This window comes from Lutra lutra, chromosome 10, assembly GCF_902655055.1.
Source record: "Lutra lutra chromosome 10, mLutLut1.2, whole genome shotgun sequence".
Classification (NCBI taxonomy): Eukaryota; Metazoa; Chordata; class Mammalia; order Carnivora; family Mustelidae; genus Lutra; species Lutra lutra.
This window is the reverse complement of record NC_062287.1, coordinates 17,919,887-17,945,996: the sequence shown is the minus strand read 5'-3', so window position 1 is coordinate 17,945,996 and position 26,110 is coordinate 17,919,887. Positions and strand designations below refer to the sequence as shown.

The 26,110-nt window shown below is 44.2% G+C and overlaps 1 long non-coding RNA gene across 1 annotated transcript in view; it reads left to right on the top strand.

The window, feature by feature from the left end:
- The window catches only part of LOC125078272 (uncharacterized), a 153,881-nt gene that overhangs the window by 9,170 nt on the left and 118,601 nt on the right, over positions 1 to 26,110 (top strand). The window contains exon 2 of the long non-coding RNA XR_007120843.1: positions 2,672 to 2,791. This is a non-coding gene — a long non-coding RNA (uncharacterized LOC125078272). The remainder of the gene's footprint in view (positions 1 to 2,671; positions 2,792 to 26,110) is intronic.

Genomic DNA, 26,110 nt, shown 5'->3' with positions numbered 1-26,110 from the left:
AAGGTTAGATTAGATTTGTCTAGCTTTTGTTTGTCACTTACCCCTTCTCAACTAGAGCCCTGCCCAAAGCTGAGGAGCCCCTTCTTCTCAGCAAGGGAAGTGTAGAAATAACTTGAGCCTGCTCTGCACTACCATGGGTATTGGTTCTTAAGGGTGAGCAGAGTCTCTGGAGCCGCGTGAACATTGAGTGACAGACTCCTTACTCAGCCAACACCATGAGGGTCCAGATGGCCTCTCTGTCCCATCAGCCTGATCTGGGCCCATCCCCATCAGCCTGTGCTCCTGGCTGGACTCTGCTCTGGCCTTCTGTGCTTTACCCCAACTCTACATTCTTGATGATGACCATTCGTTGATTTCACTCTTCATCTGTGTATCCCATCCTGCCTCTCACATTATATCCCTTTGATTTTTTAGTACATTTTTTTCTTTTGAAATTTTTGTTTTTAATTAACATATCACGAATCTGACCTGAGTATACAGTTCTATGAATTCTGACACAGCCATAAATTCATGTAATCATCACCAAAAGCAAGATCCAGAACGTTTCATCAACTCCAAAACATTCTTTCATGTTATTCCTTTGCCATCATACCCTGCCCTCACCCCTGGTCCCTGACAATGCTGAGATGTTGAAAATCTTGTGTAAATGTCATCACGCAAATGGAATTTTTGAGAATGGCTTCATTCCTTCAACATAATGCCTTTGGGGGCTCATCCACATTACTGAATGTATCCATAATTTACTTTTTTTTTTTTTAAATGCTGAGTGGTTTTCTGTTGTATGGATACACCACATTTGGTTTCTACATTCAGTGGTAGTAGGACATTTGGATCATTCCCAGTTTGGGATGATGACGAGCAGAGCTGCCATAAATACCTCCATATGAGTGTTTGCATGAGCCTAAGTTTCCTCTTCTCTAGGGTAGATTCCCCAGGCTGGGGAATGCTGGGTTGACCCCCGTCATATGGATTTGCCTCCCACTTAGGAACCCCCGTTGGCCCTATTCTGGGACTCCTGGTGCTATGCTCACACTTGCTGCCTTCTCCCTTCCTCAGATAAGCAGGCCCATCTGCCAGTGCCCTGCTGGCTCCATATCTTCCACCCCACCCCGGCTTTCTGGCTGGGAGCTCCCAGCAGGTGATAAGGCTAGAGCCCATTTTCATGAGTCTTAATCTCTCCGGGCTCTGGATTGGCCCAGAACGAGGAGTCGGATTCTTGCCCCAGGGCTGCAGTACCCTCTTCTGGCTGATTGGCAAAGCTGGCTTTCAGCCTGCGCAGGGGGAGAAGGGGTAGGTGCAGTGGGAGAAAGACAAGTCGGGGAAGGAGGTAGCTGTGGCACACTACCATTGTAGTGACAGCCTGACAGGGATACTTCGTGTATTTGATGCTACACATATAGATAAATGCTGTAATATTTTTGTGGAACCCTACAATATTGTGCTTGTCTTCTCAATTGTAGGCAAAGATGGGCTGTCTGGAAAGCTGGACTCAGCCTGGAGCCTGCTACCCAGATTGCTATTTTGTGAAGACTTCCGCATACAAATGACTCAGATGGAAACATTCAGAAATGATCTTGGAGGGCCATCTGGTCCTTGCTGGTTCTAAAAGCTTCATTCAGCCTAGTGGATGGATCCAGTACAAAAGACAGTGAGGGCCCTTCACTGAGGTTTAAATGCGTTCCACGGGCTGCGGTGAGAGGCTGACTTTCGAACGAGCAGATGCAGATGCTCAGGGGCCGATTGACGGCGCCTCCCCCTTTTAGGTCAGTGAAGGGCTGAGGAATGTTCAATCCAGGACCATGCAGTAGCACAGGAGCTTCGACAACACACGTGCGCATGCGCGCGTGCGCACGGAGTTTTTGCGTCGTCAGGGAGCATGCGCTGATTTGTTTGGGCGTCTGAAACGGGCAGGAGTGTGGCTGACCCAGCAGGTCAAGCAGGGAGGTCTAGCAGAGCTGTGGGATCATGGTGATGCGTCGTATTTCGTTCGTGAAGACGAACGAAGGCTGCCAGCCTTGCATTTCGGACCGTGGTGCTGACGGGCTTGACGTGGGCGCTCGCTGGCCACTTGCCTTTTCACCCGGGGTATGGTTGCGTGTTCTGTGGCCAAGGGATGGGGAGTGTCTACCAGCAAGGATAGGGATGGAGTCCTGTGCTCTCGGACTCATCAGCGGGCTCTGACCAAGTCCAGAAAGACTGGGCGTGTAATGAGAGGGATGCTGAGCACCAGGGCGCGTGGGTTTGAGAAAGCCACCTCATTGGGCCAAGAGAGTCAGGAGGCACTCCCTGTTGAACGTTCTGTTCCTCTGGGCTCCAGCTTTCTCTGCTGACAGGGGCGGGAGGGGAGGCGGGTGCGCGTCCTTTAGTTTAGGCACAGAACCGCAAGACATCCTACGTTCTGACAACGTAGTTCGGGCTTTCATGCTTTCTCACTCCCTAGGATGGGACATTCCTGAGTGGAGGGGCTGCACCACATCTCCAGGCACCCCCAGCCTTAGCACAACACTGAGCCCACAGACACACGGCAAGGGAGCTCATTAAATGCTAAGGAGAGAGGCATGGTGTTTGAAGGGCACCCATAAGCTGGGTGAGGTATGTAAGTGTCGGGACCGTGGGGGAAATTATTCTCCCTTTACCTCGGGTAATTGGTCTTTCTTGTCTTTTCTCTCAGTAAAGATGCTGCTGTTTCACCTTCCGTTGTTCCTGTCTGTCCAAGACTGTGATGCTCCAGGAGATCTGCCCTGTGGAAGGGGAACTGAGATTTAGACTATTGGTCAGATGAAGTCAACCGGTAAGTCCTTCCTTAAGAGCTTCATGTTTTGTTTCAAAAATGTATCAAATCACTGCAGAGGGCTCCTCCGTACCCATTGCCCCTGCTTGAAGATAGGAGGCAAAACCTCTTAACAGTCACAAGCCAAGGTTAACGATTTAGAAATTTTTAGGTTGTTCTGATATGTCTGTTCTATCAAGATGGTGCCTCAAGCGATGTCTAACTGGATGAAGAAATTTAACATTGTCAGTTTTATGAACACGGGGTGAGGTTTATGGTCTTGTGAGAAGGACTCAGTCGGGGTCTAGAGTTCACCATCTTCATCAAGGCTTTCCCTCTTCTCCTCTCAGGATGTTTTCACACAGAATGTTAGCATTTCTTTGTTGGTCATTTTATAGGGGCTTCACGGTCCTTTGCAGTGTTTTCTAGGGTACTAGAGATTTCCATTCGCTCCTGCTAAGTTTACTGATGGCGATGACGGTGCCTGTATTACTTGTCTTATTTTTTTTTTTTTTTAATTTTTAGCAAATATACACAACATAAAAATTACTATCTTAATCATTTTTAACAAAGTTATTATAATATTATTGATTATGTTTCCTATGCTGTGGTTTTGATCCCTGTGACTTATAATTGAATGTTCGTACTCTACCTCTCCTTCCCTGATATCAGCCGCCACCTCCCAATTTTCCTCCCCTTTGAAAACTGCCAGTTTGTTCTCAGTGCTTATGAATCTGTTTCTTTTTTGTCTGTTCATTTGTTTTGTTTTTTTAGATTCCAGGTATAAGTGAAATCATACATTATTTGTCTTCACAGTTTGTTGTGTTGTGACTGGCTTCTCTCCCTTAGCATAATGTCCTCTAGTCCACCCATAGTGTAGCATGTATGAGGATTTCCTTCTTTTGTAAGGCCGAGTAATATTCCATGGTATGTATAGACCACATTTTACTTATCCATTCATCTGTCAATGGGCACTTGGGTCATTTCCACTTTTTGGATCCCACAAATAAGTCTGCTATGAACACAGATGTACAGATATCTCTTCAAGACCCTGTTTTCAGTCCTTTTGGGTACATACGAACAAGTGCAATTGTGGAATCATAGGATAGCTCTGTTTCTAAGTATCGAAGGCACCACCACACTCTTTTCCACACTGGCAATCCCATTTTACATTCCACCAACAGGGCACATGGCTTCTGAGTTCTCCATACCTTCTTCAATGCCTATTTTCTGTTTTGGGTAGCAACTATCTTAAGGAGGGGGAGGTAGTATTTCGTTGTAGTGTAAGTTTTGCATTTCCCTAAGGAGTGGTGATATTTTCACATCCTTACTGGCCATTTGTATGCCTTCTTTGCCAAAATTCAAGTTCTTTGCCCATTTTTGAATCAAGTTACTTGTTTTTTTTTTTTTTTTTTGAGTTGTAGGAGTTTTCCATCGATTTGAGATCCCTCAACAGATAGATGATTTGCAAATAATTTCTTCCTTTCAGCGGGTTGCCTTTTTGCTGATCATGTCATTTAATGCACAGAGGTTTTAAATTTTGATGTAGTCCGATTTATCTTCTTTTTCTTTTTCCTTTTTTTACCTGGCTTTTGTTGCTGCGTCCAAGAAATCATTGCCAAATCCAATGTCATGAAAGTTTTCCCTATATTTTCTCTGATGTGTTTTACAGCTTTAGGCCCTACATTTAGGTCTTTGATTTATCTTATGTACTACCTGTTTTTTTTTTTTTAAGATTTTATTTATTTATTTGACAGAGAGAGAGATCAAAAGTAGGCAGAGAGGCAGGCAGAGAGAGAAGGGGAAGCAGGCTCCCTGCTGAGCAGAGAGCCCGATGCGGGGCTCCATCCCAGGACTCTGAGATCATGACCTGAGCTGAAGGCAGCGGCTTAATCCACTGAGCCACCCAGGCGCCCTGTACTACCTGTTTTTACCCTTTCTCAGGTAGTTTCTTGAGCACAGAGGTTGTGGCTGTCCATCTGCATATTCTTGGCCTTAGGATATACCTGGAACAGAGTAGTTGATCAGTAAATTATAGCTGAAAGAAACAACTTTTTCAGACATGATGAGACAAAAGCAAAGAATGTATTTATAGTGATTTGACTTCTCCATAATAATTATAGCACACTACCTTCGGGACCCACAAAGAAGTCTCTAAATTAAAAAAGTAGTACTTCTTGCAAGGGCTTTTTGGCATTTTATTTATTTACTTTTTCCTTGAGGATATTTAATGGAATATTTGACTATTATATGGGTTGTGTTCTTATTACACTTGACTTCGAATGCCTTTCTCAGGAGCTCTGTGCACAGTTAGCTCTAGACTGATGAAACTGTGCAAAGAGGTTGTTTCTCCCATCCATGTGGGTCCCCAAACTGTCGGTCAGTCAGTGGAGGGGGCAGGCACCAAATCGACACATCGCTGACCAAATTAGCTTCATGACCTGGGACAAGTTTTCCACATTTCTGAGCCTCCTTCAGTTCCTTCATTTATAAAACAAGAGAACGCACGTGAGAGTCCTAGTTCTAAAATTATCCGTTTAGGTACAGGTGATAGGGTATTTCAAACAGAAACAGAAATTTAACTGCCTTTGGGAAGAAACCCAAGACAAGATGGACTGCAGTCTGGGTTGCAGAGAACTTTCCTGCCCCAGAGATGATCTGGGAGTCAGGTGGAGAGGAGGCAGTACCCACGGTCCAAAGTGACGTTCCCGCTGGCCTGGCATGCACTGGCAGGGAAGGTGGTGAATTGAAGAAAAAAGTCCCATTATTGTTGTTGTCATTGTGTCAAGGACATCTCCCCATTTCAGACATTCCAGAGCCAGTCGTCTTGTACTTGGGTGTGTGTGTGTGGCACAACCAGTTTAAAAGATGAGAGGGCGCTTGGTTACACTGTTAGTTAAAGCTGTGAAGCCCACTCCCCCCCCCCCCCCACAAAATCCCATACATGCCACGTGTTTCCTGGTGAGTTTCAAGCATGTTTGAGAGACAGGTACAGCTCCAGCCTCCCTAGTGTGTACTGGCATCGGATGCTGATGTCTCCCCTCTGCCACACCCATGTTTGGACCTTTCTGAAACTGGGCACTGGGTCCTCTTTATGGTGCCCGTCAAACAGCAAGGCCTAGCAAGGGCATTGGGGAAAACTGGATTCTGCTCTCTACTCTTTCCATCTAGGTGAGGTTTGGGCAAGTGAATGACCCTCCCTAGGAATGGGTTTCGACAAGTGTGAAATAGTAGGGATTTTATCTACTGTTTTATGTAGTGAATTGGGTTATTGAAAGAGGGAAGAGTGGAAGGGACTAAGTTTATTGAGCACCTTTTATAAGTAAGGTACTCTGCCAGCTGCTTGTACAATTATTCTGTTTAATGCTCTCCTTGGGATGGGAAAATCAATGCTCAGAGAGGTTAGGTGACTTGTTCAGAGTCACACAGCTTGTACACAGCAGAATCAGGATTCTAATGCATATCTGCTGACTCTAAAGCCAGTGTTCTTTCCCCCACATCATTGGACCTTGGCATGGAATTAAATGGATGTATTCCACACTGATGGGAAGCCCCCTTTCCTTCCTTCCACTGCTTATGTTGCTAATTTGCTTTCCTTAGGGCTCCTGAGAATGAGGCTCTCAATCTTTGAGCCTTCTGGCTTTTACCTTTGCCGAAGAGCAGATACCAGCTACTTTCCCCAGAAGCCATATTTTCTTGAGAAAAAAGAAACTTACGGTCAAATTGTCAAATGTGGGGCTGGGGGTGGGTTGAGGTGGGGTGGATGCAGCATAAAGACTGCCCCAAAGACAAAGATGCGAGTATAAGTGAGGCTTCGTTTGTCTGTGATTCCGATTTGTGGTCATTTCTTTTGCTCCCTTTTCCTTTTTCTAAACATATTGTTCAGAAACCCATTCTCACTGGGGGTTCTGGTGAGTGTCATGGTGTCCAGATTCCCGCTCTGGGGCCCGGGACTCACAAAGGCCAAGTTGACGTCCATTCTGCATCTGGCTTATTTGATGCCAGAGGAGGGCTGAGGTCTCCTGAGAGAGCCAGGAGAGATTTCCCTCCTGCAGAGGTTTGGATAAGCCCCAGCTAATCTCCATGGCTTCTTAAGGGCACACCTGCTTGTCTGCCTGCCAGCAGCCTCCTCGCTCATTTCCCGTGGGACGGCTGGGGTCAGAGGGCCTCCAGAAAGCCTTTCATCCCCCACCACCCCGCCAGGCCCCCCTCAGCAGCACCTGGGTCCACACATAAGACTTTCTTTGAGGGGAGGTCTAGACGTTGTCCCTCCCAGAATGGGGGCCGGTGCCCTTTTCCTTCTTTTTGAGGCAGCTTGCTTGTTCCTTCCTTCTAAATAAGCATTTAATTTAAGCTTTATCATGCATGGCTCAAACTTTATCCCACTGGGGCTAAGCTGATCTGAATTAGTTTCTGGGCAGCTGAGCTATAAACACATAGTAGGTGCTCAGTAAAGAAAGATGATGTCTGATGATGATCTGTTTGGGACTCCCTAAAAGATCCACTGTTGCTTTCCATCTGTCTCATCGCTGGGATGGGATAGTTACACCGATAATATAACATGTCAGAGGATTCAAGTCATTTCTGGTTAGCCGTGGGAGTTAGGAATCCTCTCCTCCCTCCTTTCCCAAATCACATTGTACTTCTTAATTATCCTTTAGGTGTAGCTAGGAGTGAAGTTGATTTGTATTCTACGAGCATTCTGCTTAAGATGGGTAGTCAGGGACAGTTGTTTGACATCGGAAGCTCCCAGGTGTTATCTTCTTTCTCTTTTTCTTCCCTCCCTTTCTTCCTTGCCCTCCCTCCGTCCCTCCCTCCATCTTTCTTCCTTTCTCTGTCTCTGTCTCTCTCTTTATTTTTTGTATGTCAGATGGAAGCATGATTATTTTTTAAGACAGTACTATGAATGGCGATCTGTAAGGGTATGGCTGAAAAGAATCTAATTTAAAGAAACTGATCCTCCCTTCCTTTGAACCCACCAATTGTTCTGTAGGTTTGTAATTCCACTTGTTCCTAATTCCACTAATATTTGTTAAGCCCTTATTCTAAGTCCCTGGGCTGAGTAAGAGGGAATAAATCCAGCCCCATGGAAACCAGTTTACCTAGGAAGATAGGCCACTGGAATTACGGGAGAGAGCCGTGTGTGGGTTGATGGCCTGTTTGAGTGTTGAAGAAGGGAGTGGGATTAATAAGTCTCAGTTCCTCTGATCGTGGGCACGATATCACCAGCTTCCCCGTTCTTCAGTTATTTTCCCCCAAACCAGGCCAGGTATGCAGTGTCATCCCCGTATAATAGACAAGGAAATAGAAGCTCCAAGAACTGAGTCATTTGCCAAGTTGGTTGCAGTGCGAAGACGATAGCCCGGGCGATACAGCTAGGATTTGGAAATCCAAGTATTGAACCTAGCACTGGATCTGAACAACTCTCAGGTTCTAGCCTATTCTGTCGACACAGAAAAGGAGCTGTTACGGAGGTAGAGAATTCTGTGTAGGGAGCCATTTGAAAAGTTAATACTGTAAAGTGATTAAAAAATTCGTGTGTGTGTTTCATTTTCTTAAAGGGGAACACATGTAAAGATAATTTACCAGCTAACTGCTCATCTTCCCTTGCCGTTCGGATTATATACATAACAGGGTGTTGGGGGGGGCTTGAAATGATGGGGTTTAATTATTTTAGTGGGACAGGCAACCCCTTCCTCTGCCTGCGGCATCTCCGTTAGGATGCTTTCTGCTTGCTGAAATGCTTTGGCATTGTCTCTCGCCTGATATGTACACAAATGGATCTTCCACACCTCCCTTTTCCCCAGTGGAGCGCACAAACAGCAAGCAGACAGACACTATCTGAGAGTCGGCAACTCAGGCCCCATAATATTGTGGCAGAAAGTAGAAAATAAAGCAGCCAGTGCTGGGTGCAGGATAATAGCATAATAGGATAAGTGTGAGAGAGTCAGGAGGCGGTAATGGCCCTGGAGATGTAGAAATTCTGGGAAAGTAGGGCGGTATGAAAGCGGAGACGCCATCTGTGGGATTCAGGCAGTTGTGAGAGACTCTGAATGGCACAATATGGAGATCTGTTCCACAACACACCAAATAGTAGTAAAGGAATCATCTGGCCTTACAGTTGTCAGACATCCTTTGTTTGAAATGCCACCTTCCTGGCCACCAGCACCAGGGTACCCAAGGATAAATGGCAAGAGTATGAACTGCCTCTTCCTCCAGCCAATTTAAGTTGCAGACGGTGAGAATCCCAAAAGTCAATGCCTCCGTTCTTCCTTAGATGGACTCTGCACTCAACCAGCAGGGGGCGCCACTCATGCCCTCACCCCATCTCCTTTCAAAGACATTAAAGAGGTAGTCAGAAAGGACTGAGAAAGAAACTCCGCTTTCCTGAATGAGTGTCTGTTGTGCCAGGTGTGATGATCGGCTTTTCATGTAGGTCATCTCATTTGTTCCTCATCTTACCTCTTTGAGGTTGGTGGCATCATTCTGATTTTAAAGATGAAGACACTGAGCCTCAGAGAAGGAAAATGACTTCCTCCACTTTTCCTGGTTGGGGAGCCAGGATTCTCATTTGGGTGTGGATGACTCCCAAGCTCCTGCCCTTTCCTCTCCACCCTGTGTATCCAGAGGTGGACCCATCCACGAGCACATTACGTCAGCTCATCTGAGATCCTTTCCCAAATAGACGTTATCCATAAAAGTTTATTTTGACATGAAATGCTTCTCTTTAAGTCTCTGCAAATCTGGAATCGACCAACTGACCAACTCATCAACTAATCAACTTTCAAGTAATCAGAATGATTTTTCTCTATGTCCGTTTTAGGGGAGACAGACAGAGGAGAGGTAAACCACTTAGTTAAGGAGTTTTGACAAAGCATTAACTTCTGGAGTTTACATTGATCTTGGTACAATTTCTCAGCTCAATACTCTGTACCTTCTACTCCATGGAACTATGACTGCTCAAGGTTACAATGATGACCCAGAGGTGTGGCAAGGATCTTAATCATTAAAGAGGCCAAGAAGAGCATAGAAGAAAGACTACTGATTATGAATGTCATGAGAATATAGGTGTGCGTCCCTGTGCAACCACCTAGGGCCTGGCCCTGGGCAAACCGATCACTGTAACTTCATTTCCATCAGCTAGAAGGTAGGTGTGTGGTACCTCAAAAGATGGTTGTGAGAAATCAGTAAGCTAGGGTGTGGACAAATCACCCAGCACAGGGAGCTCCGCGTTGGCCCTGCTGAGTCAATCCTAGTTTCCTTCCTGAGGCGGAAGAGTAATTTTTAACCACAGGTAGAACAAAATGGATATCAGTCATTTTGAAATTCTTCCATTTTTACCATTAGCACTGCATCTGTGAAATGGGTCAAGAGGGTTGGGGAGCCACAGAGAATTTGTGTCCCCAGAAGGACCCTGACAGCATGTTCCCAATGTAGAATTTAAGTCCTGGCCATGGACTCTGCCTTTTACATTATTTTTGCTTCTATTGGTGTAGGTTCTCAAAACAATGTGTCATATATTTAACAACAACAATAATAACAAAACTGTGGAGGTGTGAGTAACCCACAGTGGAATTTGCCAGTTTATCCCCTTGATTCAAGAACTCAACTTTCCCCCAGCAGACTTCCCCAAGAGGAGTACATGGCAGGACACTATGCAGCAATGCCCAGGCCCTCTGCCTTTCCCTGTGATCCATTGCATGATGCCTCCAGCCTCCACCCAGACAGCTGGATGGCCTTTAGAAATACATGTCCTTGTTTCTGTGCATCAAGATGGGTCAAGTGCACACCAGTGACCCCGACGTGATGAAGACCACTAGAAAGAGAAAGGCATAGAGAAACATATTTAGTTGCAGTTTGAAGTGAGCCCTGTACAGAGCTGTGTGGCATGGAGTTAAGACCACTGTCTGACTCTGTAGCGAGTCAGCCTCGGTGTGAGTCCTGGAGTTTCCATGGACAATCCTGGGATGTTCGGAATGTGGCTTCACAGCTCCAAGCTTTAGTTTCCTTAGTAGTAAATGGACCTGGCTTGTGTAATAAGTTCTCAGTAAGTTTAAGTCATTGAATACAATTTGCTTTCTGCTTATTCTGCTGCTCATAACTTCATTTAGCTACCTCCCAACCTCTTCTGAGACTGAAGTGTACTTTATTCTCATCATTCTCAAAATAGTTCATGCTCTCAGTGTTTTCTCCTTGAATCGGCCAGATGGACGCTAAACTATTTGAGGTTTCTCAGTGGCAGACAACACAAGAGCTGGAAGACCACCCCTGGCTCCTGCTGTTTCTCTCTCCCCCTCTCACCCCTCCCGCGGAGAGAGGGGGTGTCACGAGGGTAACGCCAGTATGGGAGCTCCGTCGTATAGGTCCAGTATAGGGCTTCCGTCGGCAGACCTGAGCATGGAGAGCATTTTATTTGAACTTGCAATTATTTGTTTCTCACTACAGACATTACTCTTTAGCATTATTGATCTCCACTGTCTACTGAGCCCCGTCAAAAGTCTTTGACCCTGGTTTGCACCAGGAGCAGTCAAGGGGCCGCCTGAGACTGTCTGGCATTGTGATTCAGCTCAATTCCTCTTCATGTTTGCCTATGCCGTGTTCTGCCTTGAAATGGTTCTGCCTTGCGCCACTGCAGGTGGGGTCCAGAGTCCGCCTCTGTTCTGTCCCGCTTCTCAATACAATAAAGACTTCCTATCCATTGGAATCTCTTCCCTGCATGGCTCCTGCTGTCCCAGGGAGAGAAGGACTCTTGAAGCTTGCATCTCTTCTCCAAGAAGTTGGCCAGTATAGTTTCAGAGTGAAACTAGGAGGGGCAGGAGAAGACACTAGTGAATCCGCACATAGAATTAGAAACGATAGGGTGAGAGAAGGGGAGTCTAGACTAAAAGTCGGGATGCCATCCTCTTTCTTTGTTTCTTCTTAGAGTTGAAAATTTTCCTGAATTACTTGCTAGGGTGTTAAGGAGAAATGATGTCAGGGGAGTTTTTTCTTTACCTTTACTACTCAAAGAACAGCCAGCGATATCAGTCCCCCCAAAGCCTTCTTTCCCATCAAACATCTCTACTCTGGCTTGCCATATTTCATGAGGTCAAACCCATTTCTTTTCTCTTTTAATTTGGATCCAAGCCACCTGCCCTTTGTGCCGTCTCACGATTATTGCTTCCAGACACTTAGAAGCCCTAAGGTCACTCAGAGAGAAGAGTAATATCCCTGGGGGAGGTAGACTAGCCCTGCTTGAAACATTTAATTTTCATAAGAGAGTGATGATAACTTGAATAAGGAGCAAGTATATTGCAGAGAATTAGACTCCTGGTCCACAGAGAAGGGATCAATAAAGGCTGTGTGTGCATGGTGAAGTAAATCAAAGAGTTGGGGTAATTACTTAAGAAATTTGCTCCAAAACCTCTGCTCAATTTGGAGGGGCTTAATTTGATTGCTTACTTTAGATGTATTGTCCATTCAATTCATCAACTCAATCAGAGTCTACTTGCCTCGGCCCGATGTGTGTGTGTGTGTGTGTGTGTGTGTGTGTGTGTTTCCAGAAGGGTGGGGATAGAGTGGTGATCTTCTACCAATCATCTCATCTTTATTCCAAAATCCATTTCATTGCAGAACTGGCAATATTATCAAAATTGTGATCAAATCAGTGTGTTACACTATGGTTCCTAGAAGGTGAAAGATAGTTGGCTACCACAGCATAACCCTTAGTAGAGTTTTCCCCGTATGATATCATCATTTTATGTTTCTGCTGGCATGGCTAACACCAAGCAGCCCAGTACATCACGTGCCCTCTGTTGCTTTAACTTGTTGCCATGGCAACCTCAACATTCTCCCACAGTAACAAAATTTAAATATGTATCTATGAATTTGAAGAAACATAAAACCCTCCTAGCATCAGTCTGTTTCATATAGCACTCTGAGATGATTTTCATAATAACAATTACTGGGTATAATTTCATGAGATGCAATCCATAGTTAATCTTTTCCTTGAAAAGCACAAAATAATCAGGCTCTTTCATAGGCAAATGGGTGATTTAGTTATTTGCCATCCCTTGAATGGATGTATATGCCACCGTGTTAGGCTTGTGTATTGGTTAGGGCAAGCTCTGGTAACAAACAGACCCTAAAACGTATACACATTAAAAAAAAATAGAAATACATTTCTCCCTCTTGCACTAGTCCAATACTTGGTTTCTAGTCCACAGTAGCTTTCTTCCGTGTAATGATTCCCTCATCAAGCTGGCAACATCTTGCCTCATCAAGGTTTCCACATAGCTGGTGGCAGGCAGAAGAGAGTGTGGATGTATAGTATGTTACAAAAACCTCAAGGTGAAGTACATCACTTCTGCTTATATTCCACTGACTAAACCTGGTCCAGTGGCCACACCCAGTTAGAAATGAAGCTGGAAAAAGTATTTCCTGGCTTGGCAGGAACTTCTCAGCAGCAACTCTGTGTTAAAGAGGAAGAATCATGAGTGTCAGTAGATAGCTAGCTAGCTCTGCCACTCTGTAGGTAAATAGGAGAGGAGGACATGCTTCAGACATATAAGGGTTTCAGAGTTTTGGGGGAGAAAGTCATGTAACCAGTAAGTGCAGTGTTGAAGGGGTGAGCCCAGTGACATGGGAGTGACTACTTCTGCTTGGCACAATTGGGAAGGTTGATGGCATTGCCTTTATGGTAGCTGTACCTTGAACTGATAAGAGGAGAACCATCTTCTAGTAATTTTCAAATAACAGACTTGATTAAAAGCATGTGTGTTGGAGTGGGAGGCTGGAGGAGATGGGAATGAAGAGGAATAATTAGATAATGTCGTTGTCCCAGCTGGTTCTTAAGTGATAAGCCTGTATTTGTCCCTCACCCTCCACTTGCCTTATCACGAGTGGGTGACCTTGATGAGACATTTTCAGCACAGTATCTTTGGTTCCTTTTAATCTCCTGTCAGTTGCTATCACTGTCAGCATGACCCAGCTCCAGTGAAAAATTCAGCATTCATTTCAGCCTTCCCAGGAATGCTAAATTATGACAAAATGTCAGGATGGGAGAAAACCATAAACACTGTGGACACCTTACTTAATAGGGTAATTGAAGGACACTTAGATGTCTTCCTTCAACTTTGCAAGGACTAGGAAGACCTGTATTTTGACCTTCTGGATCTTTCTATAGTCTGAGTTGCTATAATGTCACCTGAGCACTGTCTTTCTCTAGTGCTGATCTCTAGCTGATCGCTGTTATATTCTAACGAGATGAATTGCAATGGACATTTTCTTGCCTGGAGGAGGAATGACCTCCTCCGGTTGCCGGTTTACCAAAAGGCACAAGACTCCAGACATAGCTTTCACTGGTGAGTGGGGGTGATTGTTGGGTTTGTGGTTATAATGTTCTTTGGGGGCTGTTCATGAAATAGATACCAAAATGAAATGGTCTCCATGAAAATGTTCTGAAAAGTTACAATGACTTCAAGGTACAGAGTAATTGTTACCCATATTTCAAATTCACTAGAGAATTTCCCTAGTGACGTTTATGTAAAGCACTTCAACCAATCTCTCTTACCTTAGGAAAAGCAGAAGTTGGGTTTGGGTGAAACATTTTTAGTGATTCTATGGGATGCTGGTCAACCACAGTGAGCATGGCAACAGATTGACATGGATTAAAAGAAAATGATGTCATCCTGAGGTATTTGGAGTTTAGTTTAGGAGGCAACCAATAAACACAAAATAACTGATAAAATATGAATGCAAATATAGAAATAGGCATAGAAATTGAGGTAGGTATTCAGATAAATTGGATCAAAACCCCTTACCTATGAGTTACTGTATATTTTTATATATTTTGTCATGTAACAGATTAGTTTTTTCTTTTTGAAAGATTTTTAAAGAATGGAATTGCATAATTTTATTTGGTTTTCAGCTCATGGCCCTTTGCTTCTTCTTTACTCCAAAATAGTCACTTGACAGCCTGAGCCTTTGTTTGCATAAATCCCTAAGTGGATAGCTGAAATGAGGTCCCACATAGTACATTTTTCTACGTCTTCGATACTAAGGGTATGCACTGAGGGTTTGTTCTTTTTATTACGATTTCTTGTGATATACCTCACATTTGATTAATTGCATGGTAGGAGCTTTAATCATGATATGACCCTTCTGCCCTCCTGCCCCCTTTCCTTTAAGCTCTCACCTTCCTTGAGATTCTAGACCTCAAAAAAAAAAAAAAAGACCAAATCTCCCCCTGACTCTTTTAATTTATATCTGTTACACTAATGGCATACTGGTTGAGCAATATAATCTTTTTACTGAGGCTTTATTTTCTGTTTTGATTGTTGTTGGGATAGATGGCCCCAAATTTCCAAGGTATCATGGGCTCTAAAATTACTTACCTCAACTCTGCCCAGAAAAGATTGCAAGCCAAGATTCCATTAGTGATAGCTATTTCATTGGATGAACTGGGGCCTGGGGAGTACTTGGGTAAGTACAGGGTACTTGGAGTAGGCTTTCGGGGCTCAGATAGCGCAGGTGACCACTGCAAGATGTGTGGGTCAGTGAGAGGACAGCTGACATTGTTTCAGGAGCTTCTGCGTGTCCTCAACAGGAGGGCTCCCCAGGAGGGATGGAATGTTCCAGTGATGTCCACCTCATAGAATAATCTTGAATTTTCCTGTGAGGTCAATGAATTTTACAATTTCACAGTTGCAGGTGATATGAGAAGTCATTTAGCCTGACTTTCCGAAAGTTGAAAGGCTTCCCCATATGGTATCCTTGAATAAGGGCCATTCAGCCTCTGTGTGGACCCTGAAGTCATGTCAATAAGAACACGCTGTCATTTTATCTCTCTCCCAACTAATTACAAGTTTCGGAAGAGCTTTGAGTGGCTAATGTTCAGATCAACTGGCTAATGTGGATACCAACCAGAGTTTTAATTATAGCTGTGGCAGATTTTCTACATTTAGCTCTGACGAGGATCTACAGACTGTTAACTGCTTGGATAGTAAGAAAGCAGCCTGCAGTATCGGAAAAGAAAACCTCCTTCACTATCACATATGTGACCAATTCAAGGCCTTTCTCAAGTCGGAAGTGCCCCTATTCTGGAAATGTTTGAATGTAGTTTGATAACCAGTCTGGAAAAGAATTGGGACCACTGACAGACGCAGATACCTTGTCATCAATTCTTAGTCTTATCCCTGTTTTTTGTGTCCTATTCTTTTCTTCCCTTCTAATGCCCATTCTTCATTTACTCCGATCTGATCTCCTCTATATAATCACCTTTTGATTAACTGTGACAATTAATAATTCTAGACTATCTTTACCCATTATTATCACACATGTTGCTAATATGAAATGTGTGTATCTGGGGTGCAAATCCATTATGAATTTACCTTCCACGAAATCAGTTTTGGGGGGAGGGGGTATGTGTGTGTGTGCAAGTGTGTACGAACATGCGTGCCTTTGTGTGGATATGAATTACATACAGTTATTAATTAAATACCCACATTTTAGAATTATCATCTCACTAAACTTTTCCATAGCAATGTTCTTCTACATTTAGGACCAGCCACCTAGAATACATTATGCCTTATATGTTTATGGCCTTAGAAATAAGTATAAAATACACCAATCATGAAGTTGTTGTTTTTAAAAGTCCCAGAACAGGGACGCCTGGGTGGCTCAGTGGGTTAAGCAGCTGCCTTCGGCTCAGGTCATGATCCCAGCGTCCTGGGATCGAGTCCCGCATCGGGCTCCTTGCTTGGCGGGGAGCCTGCTTCTCCCTCTGCCTCTGCCTGCCATTCTGTCTGCCTGTGCTCGCTTGCTCTCCTCTCTCTCTGACAAATAAATAAAATCTAAAAAAAAAGAAAAAAAAAGTCCCAGAACATCATTCAACTTCTTATTCCATGTCACATTGTTTTTTGGAGCTCACCTGGACTGGGCTGTGTCTCCCCTTGTGCCAGTCAGCTGGTGGCTGCTTTCAGGGCTCACTCAGGTATCTGTTTATCAGGATAGCACTTGGAAAATGGCAGTGATAAATTATCATGTACTTCCTGGGAGAGCAAGTGTATTTCCAGGGGTCGAGCACATTGAGTGGCCTGTTGATGCTCTCTAAAGGCAGAAGTCGGGAGCCATAAGGCAGGACAATAGAAAAGGCTGAAAGTTAAATAGGGGGCAGATTGGGCCTGAGCTGGGAGGTGCTGAGTCACAGTACCTTGCTCCCTTGTGCTTTCTAACAAATAGGATTTCACAGCAGTTCATGAACTTGGTGAACACATAACCTTGGAACCTAGTGGTGCAGGCCCTTTGAGAGGGCTCCGGCTCCTCCATGGCTGCTTGCGTCAGGGTGAAATGTGGTGGAAATCCTAGAAGAGAGCTCCTTCATTGTCCCTGAGACAGATTTTTGTCATCTTTCTCCCTCAGAGGCATTTTCTGTAATTATCAGCTTTGCCACTTAAAAAGCCCTTTACTGGCATTCACTAATGAAGCTCACAGTTCCATGGATTGTGCTCCCCATTTTTCAGAGCTTGGGTTATTAGATGCAGAGAGGTTAGGGTAATTGCCCAAGAGCAGACTGTTTCGATCTGAAATGAACCTAGACATTTAAGATGCTGGTTCTAAAATGTTATTCCCTTTCTGGGTCTGAATTGCAATTCCTTTATGTATGGCTTATGGAGTAATTTATTCATTCAACACACATTTACTGCATATCATTTTGTACTAGTGTGATGGCAGAGAAATTAATATATAATGTATGATGTAGTCTCCACCATCGAGGACTTCAGACTGAAAGACAAGAGAAATGGGAGCAAAAATAATTATAACGGGCATGACTGATGTAGTAAGAGAAAAATAAATGAACAGGTGTGGGTGACACAGCCTTGACTCTGCCTTGGCACTTAGGAGGCCAGAGGAGGTGGTTAGAGTCCTGAAGGGTTAGTAGGAGTTTGTCAGGCTGCCAGAAAGGGGAAATGGCATCTCCATAATGGACTATCCAGCCAATGTCCAATGACATCCACGCTTCTCTTCCTAGAACTTTCCTTGCTGAAAAGGTCAGAAGCAGCTAATGTGAGTTGCCTCATTGCCCTCCATATCCAAATGTCTCTGTATCTCCATCTGTCTCCTCTTCCTTCTTGAGTCAGAGGCAGAAGGGTAATTCCTCTTTGCCAAGGCTGGAGCTCCCACTGGAGCCACCCCACACAAGCTGTCCATATTCTTTGCTCAGTCGTAAATTGTCCACACCTGTCTCTTGCATCGTCACTCTTTCTGCACCTGTAAGTTCCATTGGGATAACAAGCAAAGGACCCTTGTCTGGGAGGGGAAGGATCCTTTGAACTGACATTTCTCTCTTGCCTTTCTTTTGTTACTAATCTTTTCAAAAGTTAAGTCTACAGGGGCGCCTGGGTGGCTCAGTGGGTTGGGGCCTCTGCCTTCGGCTCGGGTCATGGTCCCGGGGTCCTGGGATCGGGCCCCGCATTGGGCTCACTGCTCGGCTGGGAGCCTGCCTCTCCCTCTCTCTGTGCCTGCCTCTCTGCCTACTTGTGATTTCTGTCTGTGAAATAAATAAATAAATAAAATCTTTAAAAAAAAAAAAAAGTTAAGTCTACAGTGATTAGAGTCACTTTCTTACCAACCCTCGTCATTTGGCTTTACCCTCCGCCCTCCATGGGATCTCTCTCCCTTAACTGCATTCCTCACTGTGCCGCATCCTGTTTGTTCTCAAGGCTCCTCCACTTTGCCATCACTGCAATATTTGACACGACTAGCCAGTACCTCCCTGCTTTCTTTAAAATTCTTTCCTCTGGCTTTCATGACACAGCATGCTACTGCTTCTCTTTCCTGTTCTCTTTCCTTGATTTTCCCATTTGGATTTGATAACTCTCATAAGCTCTTCTTTTGGTACTTTTATGATTTTTATTTCTCCTGAGTCTTATCATATGTCAGCTTGCCTTATAAACATTCTTTTCAAGAACTATATCTGATTCATTATGACAAGAAGCAGCATTGCTGAGTAGTTGGGAGTGCAGCCTGAGCCAAACAGCCTGGGTTTGAATCCTGGCTTTGCTGTGTGGCCTTGGGTAAATTTCTTAACCTCTCTGTGCTCAAGTTTTCTTACCCGTAAACTGGGGATAATGATATTTTTCTTATAGTGTCATTGTGAGAATCCAGTGAGTCAAAACATATGAAGTGTTTAGAATAGTGACTGGTTCATAGTAAAGAGTCTAAAAGTGTTAACTAACTGTATTTGCCTCTACCATGGTACTGAGCTCAAGAACAGTATTAATATTGCTTATATGCGTTTATTTAAAAGGTAAACCATTATAAGTAATACATATTTTGTAACTTCATTATTATTATTATTATTGAGCGCTTATGGTTGGCAGACTTTGACCTAAGCACTTTCTTGTTTTATCTCAAGTTCTCTCACAACCAGTGCAGAAATGATCTCCATTATGATCTCCATTTTGCAGATGAGGTGACCCAGTCTCTGAGAGGTTAAGTGGCTTGCCCAAGTTCAAACAGTGTGTTGTGGAACTGACCTGACTCCAGAGTGATGGTTCTTTTTTTTTTTTTTTTTTTTTAAATAGGCTTCATGTCGAGTGTGGAGCCCAATGCTGGGCTTGAACTCATGACCCTAAGGTCAAGACCTGAACTGAAATCAAGAGTCAGAGGCTCAACTGACTGAGCCACTCTGGCACCCCCAGGGTGATGGCTCTTAACTACTGAGCTCTTTGTAGGTGTTCTGTGGTGCCAACTGACTAATGTATTCAGGAATGTTCCCCAGCTTCCGGCCAATGGTCCACAGCCACGACAAACTTAGCTCTCTCACTAGGCAGTGTGTGAAAAGTTAGCAAGTTTTAGAGTGGTAAAGCCAAAGTTGGGATTGTGTTGCTACCCACTCCCCTAGCTTATCTAATTATTTTTCTTATGCCTCTTTGGATTCACGATCACATTTTAAGTATCTGTAAGATGGGGGATCCTATCTTTTACTTATTTTACGTGTCCTCTGCAGTGTCTGAGGGAGCTCTGTGTTCACGCAATCCTTACTGATACACACAACAGGCAGGAAGAAAGTTGGACAGAGCCAGATTCAGTGAGCAGGACCTTGGTCACATGACCCCTCACTCTCATCCTTACTGGGCACCTCCCCTGAGAAGACATCTAGGACCCCACTCCCTTCCCTCACCCTACTTCTTTCTACCTTCACATCAGAACTAGGTACCCCTGGTCCTCACCTTCTCTCCCAGGGTTCTCTGTGTACCACTCCTTCAAATGACACAGTACAACCCTCTTCAGTTTAGACCACTTACTCCTACTCCAGGTCAGGGACCTACAGGTCAGGGACCTACCTCCTTTTTATATTCTTTGCACCTCACAATGCTTGGCATGTAGAAGATTCTCGATAAATACTAATCCAATAAGTGAATGAAGGAGGCTTTTTAATAAGTTTTCTGGCTCTCCCTAAGACTTTGCAGATGGTAGAATCACTTGGTTCCTTGAGGTCTTCACACAGGAGAGGGGAAGGATTTAGCTGCTCTGTGCATGTATTTTCTACGTATGGATGGCGGGGAGTGTGTGGCCTGAGTGGGTTGTGTCTGTCAGCTCTGCTTGCCCTCTCTCTCTGGCTAATGCAGAAGCACCCAGCCCCATCTCCACCTTCACCCAGCTGAGGCAGCAAGGATGCCAATTCTCCAGACCCTTGGCCATACCCCTTGGCTGAGCTGTTTTTAGAAACGAACTCCTACTCCCAAGCCTCCTGTTTCCCCCAGTAAGTCCTGCAAGTGTTCTGTATCTCCATGGAACTTTCAAATCAAGAAATGTTGTCAATTTTCCTGTGTGCCAGTTCCAGTTGTCATAATTATTTTTGACGTGTTTGCTTTCATAAAGCCTTTCCCTTACTGAAGCCCTGTCATACACTTTTCTTCATTTGGATGAAGTAACAGAGGGAGTTCAGCAATAATGTTGGCAATGTGAAATGAATGATCAGTGATATTGCTGAGTGTCTGGTACCAGAATCAATAGTTTACATATTATTTCATTTAATTCCTAAGCGGTGGCTAAGAGTTCTCTAGAGTTTGGGCTGATTGGATTTGAATCCTGGCTTCACTCACCAGCTGTATGAATCTGGATAACTTACTTCAGGCCTCTATGCCTGTGTCCTTGTAAAAAAGAGGGGCATTCAGTAGGAAATGTTCCATAGACCTGTTTGGAGGTAGGAGATGTTAATGCATGTCGAGTACTAAGCACAGTGTTTGGCACATGGCGAGGTTGCAGTAAATATGATTACCGATCCTCATAGTCAGCCCGTTACCAACTGTATTTTGACAGATGAGTAGAGGGGTGCTTGAAGACCAGATTCAGGCTCCACGTGGTTGATCACCATGCATCCCACCTCTTGGGTATTGGCAGTCATACATTCTTATTAGATCAGACTTGACGACTTGGGTCACCTGGTCTTAAAAAGTAATGAAAGCTTCCGGCTTGTTATTTGATAATTTTGAATTCTCTTTTCCCAGGTGGTATGTGCCAAGCCCTCTGATCTTTCTCCCTCGTCCCTACCCCCCACCAGACTAGAGGAACAAACTTCTAAGTTTGCAAGGGCAGCACAGTCTCCGGGTACGGCTGAGCGGTCACATCCCAGCCGCCGACCTTCCCACCAGCTGTCACACCCTCTACCTACTGCCAAGTGGCCCTGGAAGAATCATCCAAGTGATTTCCTGCCCCAGGAAACATCAAAGCCTTCCCTCTCCCTCTCCCCATTCTTTCTAGTGAATGCGCCGCTGGTTGGTATAAATGGAGGCAAGTCCTCAGGAGCCTCAACAACTTGGGGGGAGCTCATGGGAGGGGGGCTCAGTGGCCAGGGCAGGGAGGTGAAGGCCCATGCAATGTCCGGGGATGTGGCCAGACACTGAGGTCCCCAGAAACACCCGTGAAAAGACTAGCAGGTTGGGTGCGGCGTCATATACTCACCACCCTGCGTGGGTTTCAACGGGAAGCCTGCTGCCTTGAGTTATTATTTCTGTATTGTATAATAATCAGGCCACTGTTTTGAGATCATGTCAGAGATAACAAAGCATCAGAAGCCTCTTCTGTTGCTGAAGAACCAATCAACCTAAACTAATACCTTAATGACCACTTTTCCCAACGAGAAAACAAATTCAGGCAAAAAAAAAAAAAAAAAAAAAAGCAAGCAGGGCTCTGAGAAGGACCTTGTCTGGTCAATGAAAAGAAGAAAGAGACGTCTGCAGCCATGGCAATGGAGTAGGGATTACTTTGATCTGGAAAATAGGTTGCTTTTTTTTTTTTCCTCCAGTGCTTTTTCTCAGGCAGCCAAGAGATGCTATTGAGCTTGATGAGTGAGCCCTTTCAGAATGAAGGGGCACCTCAGAGGAGAATTGAATGACTGCTTTCATGGACAGCTACTTTAATAGTCTCATGTTTGAAAAATATGCAATTAAAGGAAGTACTATTACAAATAGCCCCTATTTGTGGCTCTAAAAATACTATCGATTAACTGAAAAAATGAGAGAGAGGTGTGCAAGATTATTATGTGAAGTGTAAACTGCAGATCGTAGGAGGAAAACACACGCATACACAGACACACGACCTATATACAATACCCGAGGAGATGTGGGGAGGGGGGCGCGCATGTCATGAATCCTAAGCTCTTTATTCCTTTCCATATAAAAAATGACTTGCGGAGAAAAGTCCTGCCTGCCAGAGTTTTTAATCACTTTCTTCATGTCAGTACTGTTCATAAGAACGAGTGTTATTGGTTAAGATTCAGTTTCTTCTAAAGTTAATCTGCAGTAGTTGGGGGTCTTCATGTGTAAGAATGATGCTTTTTAGTGAATGCTCTTTGGGCATTTTAAGTGAAACAATGGAGATCCTGGCAGTTTGATCTTGCATTTTCCACGGATATGACCCCTACCTTGTAGCCCCCTGCCAACTCTCTTTCCATTCCGCCACCTGCCTGCCCGCGACGTCCTCGCTCCTCTCAGATCTTGCCCTGTGTTAATTGGGACATATTCAGCAATGTGTGGCTTTAGTGGAGGATAAAGGAAGACTTTGTCCCTCCCCAAAGAGACGGAAACATCTCTGGCTATTCTTTTAAGAGATTTCCAAAATCTCTGTCCAGGTAACCTGCCTCGTTGTTATGGTAACGGCAGGATGGCTCCTGTCTCTTTCTCTTTTTTCTTTGCCTTCACGGATTTATTTAACACTTTTATAACTGACATATAACTGATAGATAACTGCTTTTTAAAAATATTTCTGCACACCAGTAGAAAATGAGAAGGCGAAGGTATCTGAAAGCTTTGTTTGTCCCAGGTCGTGCACAGATTTGAAGATGCAGATGAGATGAGCCCTTTCAATGTTTAGGCTCCAGCTTGATCAGGATTTATGATGAGCTAGGCACTCTGCTATGTCTTTTGTCTATATTTAGTCCTCAAGACCAAGTTTGCATGTAAACGCTGTTACCATGCCCATTTTACAGATGAGAACCTGAATCATTGAAAAGCTAAGTAATTTGCCCAATGTCACGTAGCTTATTAGTAGCTCATGAAAAGCTGATGCATGGCAGGAAGGACCCCGTGGCCACTGGGGCAGGCAGGCAGGGTGGACACGGTGAGGCACAGTTCCTGGGGCCCGAAGCTCACCAAAAGCCTCTGGGCAGTGCAGACTCCCCTCAGGGATAGGTTGGCCACCCCAGGACTGAGTTTTTGTGCCGTGCCTGAATTGGAAAATGGCTAATGTCCATCTCAGAGCAACCAGAGCCTCACCTGAAACTGTCAGAGCCCTTCAGAGAGCTCCTTCAGCTTCTCTACGTAGGCTGCTTGAGCTCCTCCTGTGTCTTCAGGTGTGCAGGGCCTTCAGCCTGGACCATCCTTCCTCTCCCTCCCCAGTGACTAACCTACCTGAGAGGAAGGCTAGACCATCCTTCCTCTCCCTCCTCAGTGACTAACCTACCTGAGAGAAAGGCTGGACTCCTGGTTAAAGGTGTGGTCTCTGGGCACCAGCCTGCCTGCATTTCAGTCTTCCTTCTCCCACTGACTAGGAACCCTGGGCTAATTATTCTCCTTCAGCTCCTCTTTTCTTACCGGTAAAATGGAATAACATTAGCATCTTTTCATAGAGTTATTGAGAGGATTGTGTGAGGTGACACATTAAAAGTGCTGGGAGGAGAAGGCACATTCAGTAAGCATTCAGTAATAATTTGTTGTAATTATCACACAGTCCTTAAAAGTTCAGCCTAAACACCAAACTGGCCAATCTTCTTGTAGCCCCATAGGTTGGGGTGGCTGGTGCCACTCTGGGCTTCGCTAGGACCTGTGCTTCTTTCGCTTCACACAGTTACTCGTTTGGCCAGGTTCCCAGTCAACGGAAGAGGTTGGTCTTGCCTACCTGGGCCCATCATGTTGTTTGTGGGTATTTGCCTGGATGGCATCCGGAATAGGAAAGCCAGCCTGGACTTGAGGAGGGCAAATAGAAGGTTTGTTAATGTCTTCAAGTCATTGTTGAAGAGCTGTTCTGTTAACCTAGTACAGTCTTGAGCGTGATGGAGAGAGAGAGAGAGAGAGAGAGAGGAGACACATACCACACAATTGGTGCCTTTATGGAAAAGCCAAGCTGTGGAGGACACATCTAAGATGTGATGGACAGATAAATGCAACCAAAGAGAGTGATCAGTATGAAACAGGATTTTGTGAGAGAGACATTTGCCAAAGCCATGGTTTTTGGTAAGCTTGACAGGATCCAGAGGATTCAGTAAATCAGAGGAGACTAATTTAGGAAGTGAGAAGAACGGGAGTAAAAAGCGCGGAAACACCCAGGGAGTGAATGTAGAATGGGGAAGAGGGTTCTGAGTAAAGAATTCACAGCTCTCTAGACGATCATCTAACAGTAGTGACAAGCATGGATTTTTTTCTCCCCTGTTTTATTGGGAAATAATTGATATGCATCCCTGTATAAATTTAAGGCATACAACAGGATGGTTTGATTTCACTATATTGTGAAGTGAGTACCACAATAGGTTGAGCTAACATTCACCTTCTCATATAGATATGACAAGAAGAAAAGAAGTGAAAAGGAAAAAAATTCTTTGTGATGCAGACTCTTTACTCTCCTACCAACTTCCCTATCTGTCATACAGTAGTGCTAGCTATAGTCATCATGTCATACATCGTATCCCTAGAGTCATCTGAATACTAGACATTTGTATCTTCTGACCACCTTCCTCCACGCCTGTCTCTTTCCACCAGCCCTCTGATCTCTTTTTCTGCAAATTTGGTTTTGTTTTTTAGATTCCACGCGTGAGATCATGTAGTATTTGTCTTTGTCTCACGTGTTTCACTTTGCATAATGCCTTCAAGGTCTATCCATGGTGTTGCAAATGGTAGGATTTCCTTCCTGTTTTAAATAGGTGAATAATATTCCATTGTATGTATATATATCACAGCTTCTGTATCTGTTCCTCCATTGACGGACACTTCAGTTGTTTCCCTGTGTCTGCTGTTGTAAATGATGTTGCTGTGGACATGGCAGGGCTGATATCTTTTCAAGTTAGTGTTTTCATTTCCTTTGGATATATTCCCAGAAGTGGCATCCTCCATACTGCTTTCCATAGTGACTCTACCAATTTACATTCCTACCAGTGGTGCACAAGGGTTCCCTTTTGTCCACATCTGTGCTAGCATTTTGGATCTCGTCTTTTTTGTGATGGTCATGCTTACATGTGTGAGGTAAGCTCACATTGTGGTTTTTGCATTTCCCTAAGGACTAGTGATATTGAGTAGTTTTTCATGTACTTGTTGGCCTTTCATATATCTTCTTTGGAGAAATGTCCATTTAGGTCCTTTGCACAATTTATAATTGAGTTACTCTTATTGTTTCTTGCTGTTTTATTCCTAAGTATTTTACTGTTTTTGGTGCTATTGTAATTGGAATTCATTTCTTTTTCAGAAATTTTGTTGTTATTCTATAGAAACACTGCTGATTTTTGTAAGTTAATTTTGTATGGTGAAACTTTACTGAATTCATTGATTAGCTCTAACAGTTTTGGGGTAAGTCTTTAGGATTCTCTATAAAATTATGTTATCTACTACAAATGTAGTGATCTGAAGGAGCACATGCACCCGAATGTTTATAGCAGCAATGTCCACAATAGTCAAACTATGGAAAGAACCTAAATGTCCATCAGCAGATGAATGGATAAAGAAGATGTGGTATATATACACAATGGAATACTATGCAGCCATCAAAAGAAATGAAATCTTGCCATTTGCAACAATGTGTTTGGAACTAGAGGGTATTATGCTGAGTGAAATAAGTCAGTCAGAGAAAGAAAATTATCATATGGTCTCC